The sequence below is a fragment of the Sorex fumeus genome, unplaced genomic scaffold (genome assembly GCF_029834395.1).
Source record: "Sorex fumeus unplaced genomic scaffold, SorFum_2.1 ptg000039l, whole genome shotgun sequence".
Lineage (NCBI taxonomy): Eukaryota > Metazoa > Chordata > Mammalia > Eulipotyphla > Soricidae > Sorex > Sorex fumeus.
This window is the reverse complement of record NW_026606096.1, coordinates 6,126,475-6,132,474: the sequence shown is the minus strand read 5'-3', so window position 1 is coordinate 6,132,474 and position 6,000 is coordinate 6,126,475.

Genomic DNA, 6,000 nt, shown 5'->3' with positions numbered 1-6,000 from the left:
CTGTGCACACCTGGGCAGAACAGGGTTTGCAGCCCTGCTAAGCCCCTCCTAACAGCCGGGTCTGAGGAGAAGCTGCTTCGAAATCTAGGAGGCAAGAGAACTCAGGGAAGTGGAGGTGTATGGGGGGGGGGGGGAGGTAGACCTGAAGGGGGCACGCCTGAAGGGACTCATCTGAGGGAGGCACGCCTGAGGAGGTGCATTGAAGGAGTGCTTTCTCTCCACCACACCGCATTCCCCCCATGGAATGGGGCATTTTTTGGGTTTGATTTTGGTTTTGGTTTTTGGGCCACAGCAGGCAGTGTGGTATGGAAACTACTCTTGGCACTGCTCTGGGATCACTCCCAGCAGTACTCAGGGCAATGCGTGATGCTGGGAATTAAACTCAGGGCTCCCACATGCAGAGCACTCACTCGTCTTGCGAGCTGTCACTCTGACCTGGGCATGATCATTCTTTCAGTTTTGTTGTGTTTTGGAGCCACAGCTGGTGGGGCTCAGGGTTTACTCCCGGCTCTGCACACAGAATCACTCCTGGCAGGCCTTGGGGGGACCATATGGGGGTTCTGGGGATTGAACCTAGGTTGGCCACATGCAAGGCAAGCGCCCAACCCATTGTACTCTCACCCCAACCCCTGAGCATAATCCTTCTTGACCTAACTCACCACCAACGCCTAACTCAATGCCAGGCACAAAGTAGCTACTTCTCCCCAACCCCTCTTTGTTTTAAAATTTCCTCCTTCAGTTCCCTTCGTGGTTGTTGTGTGATCGGGGTCACAGACACTTGGTGGTGGTACTTGCACACTTAGTACAGTCCTGTTCACAGCAACGGAAGAGACACCGAATGGTGACACTTGTGTTGTGCACGAGGAGAGAGATTTCCAACGTTGTATGAGATGGGGGAGGCATTCGCATCCCCTGTGGGGTCTTCTCTGAGGACGTGCTTTGTGCTGCCGGGCCCTGAAGAGCTCCCATGGGGCCATGCGCCATGACCTAGGAACCCTTTTCACTCTGCACACTGCACATTGGGTGTTCCCATAGCCGGGGAGAAGGGAAGAGCAGGGCTTCCTGGACCACCAGACTCTGACAGCGGCTCCATGATGCCGCGCCTCAGGGTGGGCATGGCAATGCACCTCACTTGCTTCCCGTTGTCCCAGCTGGGGTCACCCTCTCTTGGTGGTGCTTAGGGGTTCCTTGCCCTGGACTCCAAGCTAGAAATTTACTGCCTGCCAGGCAGGTGCCTTAACCCCTGTACTTTCTCTCTGGCCCCAGGTCACCCTCCCTCCACTCTCAGGAACCCGTAAATCCTTCCCAAATTCCTACCTCCTGCCTTTTCCTTCCTCACTCTCCTCCCTGCCCTCACTGGCCCCCTGGCCCCGACAAGCATCCTGAGAAGGAGCCAGCAGCCTTGTTTCTGGAAGTGAGCCGGTGGCACAAGCTGCTTTGTCCCCATGGTCCTATCCTCCTGGGCACTTGGATGGGTGCTCTCTGGGGGCGGGGGGCAGGGACCATGGCACCTCTCCTGGACACAGGACTCGCTGACATCTGTGCTGTCCCACACATGCCTCTGTCTTCTTGGAAACTGTGGGTGTTACTTGCTTGTGCAGATGAGGAAGCTGGAAGCTGGCGGGGTCTCGATGACTCCTGAAGGCCAGCAGGCTGCTTGGTGTGCTGGTGGGCCTGGCCCCCCGGGTCGCCTGCAGACTCTGGTGGCACTGTGCAACCTGCCTGCCAGGACTGCTCCCGAGGGGCTGGAGTGGTCCCACCACAGGGAGGGCATTTACCTTGCATGGGGCCAACCCGGCTTCAATCCCCGGCATCCCATATGGTTTCCCAATCCCCTGAGTACCACCAGGAGTGATTCCCAAGTACATAGTTAGGAATCAGTCCTGAGCACTGCTGGGTTTGACTCCCGCCCCCCCCCAAAAAAAAAACACTGTATCACTGTCATCACGTTGTTCATCGATTTACTGGAGCAGGCGCCAGTAATGTCTCCATTCCTCCCAGCCCTGAGAGTTTAGCAGCCTCTCCTTACTCGTCTTTCCCAACGCTGCCGTATTGCAGGCTCTTTCAGGGTCAGGGGAATGAGACCCATATTGTTACCATTTTTGGCATATTGAATACGACACCGGTAGCTTGCCAGGCTCTGGCAAAAACAAACAAACAAACAAACTAACTAACTGCTCCTGACTTGAAGGCATCCAAGAGGCCGTGGGACTGAGCAGGAAAGGAACTCCTGCAGGTCAGTGAGTTCCTGGCGTGCATATCACCTGGAAAAATCACTCCACTAACCAGTGCCTTCGTGTTCTCATCTGCAGGATGAGTTTGTTCTGCCCACCGACCCCATGGTGGGTGTTGTCCTGTGGCTTATGTGGTCACGGGAAGGCACTCACCTCTGTTCTTCCCAGGATCCCAGTGGTGGAGAAATATCTGGATTATCAGTTCACGACTCAGGGTTTGTCTGAACTTGCACAGGTTGAGAATAATGGCCCTAGATGCAGCCAGGCCAAGGAAGGGGTCTGGGATTGAGCCCTCTTAGCCTCTTCTGTTTTAGGTTCGGGGGTGCCCTTTGAGAGTCCCAGAGGCAGCACAGCCAGAGTCAGTGCAAATGCCCGGGGGACAGGAGCTTTGGTGCTGTGGGCAGACGACAGGGCACCCAGGGGTCCCTGGACCTGGGCAAGGGACAGGGTCTGGATGGCTGGAGGAGGAGGGCATAGAACTGCAAGAACCGGCCACCACGAGTTCTATAGGGCCCAGAGACCGTGTGAACAAAGGGGCTGGACGGAGGCACCCCAGAGCCCTTGCCCTTTCCTACACCAGAGAGGGGGGCATTCCGAGTGGGAACCCCAATTTTCCCAGTTCTCTACCAGTTGGGCCCCCGCCGCCCCAGAATCTGACCCTGAACTGGGAAGGACTGTGGTCTTGATCTGGGGGTGGGGGGCGCTGTGGGGGCTGGAGCGCTCCCCACCAACTGGGCAGGGGCTGGGAGGGCATGGTCCGGTCCCGCTCCGTGCCAGGGACAGAACCACGTGGGAGCAACCTGTAGGGCTGGGATTGGACAGTTTCACTCCCTGGCACTTGGGCTGGATCCCCAACAAGAGGGAGGGCAGATTGGCCCCAATGCTGGGATCCCTGATTGGAAAGCTCACTCCAACACAGGCCTCCTTTCCCAGGGGGACACTGATGACCTGGTTCTGGGGCGCTCCACAGCGAGGGTCTTGACTGGCTCCCCTGAAGTGGCCCATGCTGTGTCCCGCAGAGCTGATGGGAGAGCCAAGCCGACCTCTCCTGTACCTGACAGAAATGCAGAGGGGGGTCCCTGGCCCAACTCGCAGCCCCTGCTCTCTGGGCTCAGTTCTACCCTCCACACAAAGACTAAGCACGTCCTCATGTGGAGGGGCTGGGGGGGAAGGGTGGCTCCCAGAGCTTCCCCTGACTCAGGGGTGTGAACTGAGCATGAGGCTATTGGCCATGTGATTTCGGGGTCCGATTCCCTTCTGAACTCATCTGCAGGGCAGGAGGGCCCCCGAGTGTTCCCCCCACCATATAATTCACTCATTATCGCTCCACTCCATCTGGTCACGAAAGATTTTATCATTCCTAATGCCCCCTTGTAAAGGCTAGCCCCTCTTTGAAGAAGACATGCATTAAGGTCATGATCAAAGACCACCCCAGTTACTCCTGTGACAACAGAAAATAGATGAGAACCAGAAACGGGACCTCGGAAAAGAACACTATGTGTGTGAGGACATGTTCGTGATAGAGTTATGTGTATGTGTGTGATTGCGTAAGTGTATGTGAGGGTGAGGCGGGTAGAGAGAAGTGTGTGTGTGTGTGTGTGTGTGTGTGTGTGTGTGTGTGTTGGGGGGGGTCTGCATGTGAGGGTGTGTATTAAGGTGTCCTGAGGTTGGGAGAGAATGTTTTTCTATTCATTCAACAAATATTGATCAAGCCCCAGGCAATCGCCAAACAGAGCTCTGGGTCTAGGGATGCAGCGTTGGACAAAAGAGCAGGTAATCTTTGCCCCAAAGGACTTTACTTTCTCTTAAGGGAGGGCACAGCAAGTAAACCTCCAAACAGAACTTGGGGGATGCTGGCTGGTGGTCCTGCTCTGGGGAAGACAGAGCATGGGGCAAAGGGGATGGGAGCTTAGGCCAGAGAGGGTGGTGAGGGGTGGGCGTGGGGGTCTGGGCTCTGGAAGGTGAGGCCAGTTTCTCCCCACTGCTGAGAGGGCTCTGGGGAAGGTGGGACCGGCCTCTGGGGTTCTGGGTTCGGGATTCGGAACTGGATGCTGGCTTCTGCTGGAGGGCTGGCCAGTGGCCCGAGACCTGCCCTCCATCCTTGCCTGCCTCCTCCAGCTGCCGGCTCCCACCCGCCAGCCACAGGGGAAGGGACTGCAGGTAGCAGCCCCCTGGCAGGCCTCCAGCCTGGCTGGCAGCGAAGTCTCCAGAGCAACCAAGATTAGTAAGGAAAATGGTGCTTGCTCACTTCCATGGCTCATTACCCAGCCCTAATCTGGGCAATTTCTCTCTTGTTTCACACCAAGATTCCGAGGGAGCACTGCAGTCCTGACAGGGGTCATGCCACGGGGGGGGGGGGGGAAATCAAGGCTTGGGATGGTTTTGTGGGGAGAGGAGAGGGTATATGGGCAGAGCAGAGGTGGGGGGGAGGGGTTGAGATGGGGAGGTGTGTTGGGGGAGGGGAAGGGGTCAGGGGCAGGAAGGCACGAGGAAAGGGGGAAGTATGGGGGAGGGAAAGCTATGGGGGATGGGATGGTGTTGGGGGAGGGCGAGGGGGAGGCATGTGAGGTGAGGAGTTTTGGGGGGATGGGAGGAGATGGGGTGGGAGATGCTGGGGGAGGGGAGTTGTGGGGGAGGGGAAGGTGAGTGTTGGGGCACAGCACTAGTATGGGGGCAGCACATAGATGGACAGAGGGTCCCTGCCTCCCTCCTGCTTTCCTCCTTCTGTCCATTTCCCCATTCACTTCCCTCCCTCCGGGAATGTTAAAGAAGAGACAAAGTTCCTCTCTGGAGCTGTCGAGCAGGGAATGGGCACCTACTCCAGGCCTGATGTAGGGCTCAGGCAACTGGGAACACTCCACCAGGGTGCAGGTACCAGCCCCCTGGCATCCAAGGAGGCTTCCCCGAGGAGGTGACCCTTCCGAGCACTGCTGCCCTGGGAGGGAGGACACAGGCAGAGAGATGAGAGTTCAGTGGGTCTGTTGAGAAGGGAGACCCTGAAGAAGGCCACCTCTAAGAGCTTGTGCTAGTCGTGGGCTGACCCCGTAGGGCCAGGGACATGAGCACCAGGGTGTGGATAGCAGGAAGGGCTGAGAGTGGGTGAGTGGTGTTACTGCACTCGGGAAAAACGAGCCTGGGACAGAATGGGGTGTGCTGCCCGCAGTGCTCCGTCCTGCATTACATCTGCGAGCGACCAGAGCAGAGCTTGCTGGGCAGGGCTGGTGGGGCTCCTGGGTCACCGCCACCCCTGCCCACCCCCACACACGCAGGGTCGCTGCAAAGGCTTCACTTCCCCATTTAGGAGCCTCAGCGATTGAGCAACTAACTTGCTCAAACTCATAGGCTGCCCGTTTGCATCAGCCCCCTGCAAAGCTCCTGATAATCTCACGCGTAAGCTGACCTGAGCACACGGCCACTCCCCTCTCCCCCCACCCCCTGCCCAACCCTCCCCTCGTCTTTCCTAGCCTTACCAAAGCCCCCTTCTTCCCTCTCGTGTGCCTCACTCATGCCTTGATTAGATGAAGCTCGCATAAACGGTATGATTTGAAAGTTCTTATCTTGGGAGGTTTGAAAACTGTTTTATTTCCTCCGCTCAAAAAGAAATAATAATAAAAGATTCATGGAGTGCTTCCCGCTGTAATCATTTCCTGGAAGGGACCTTGGCGCTGTAGTTCAGATCTTGGTTTTTACAGAGATGGGAAATCCATGCAGAGTGGAGGGACCAGCCCAAAGGCCACAATCAATCGCCAGGCCTCCCGCTGCCCCC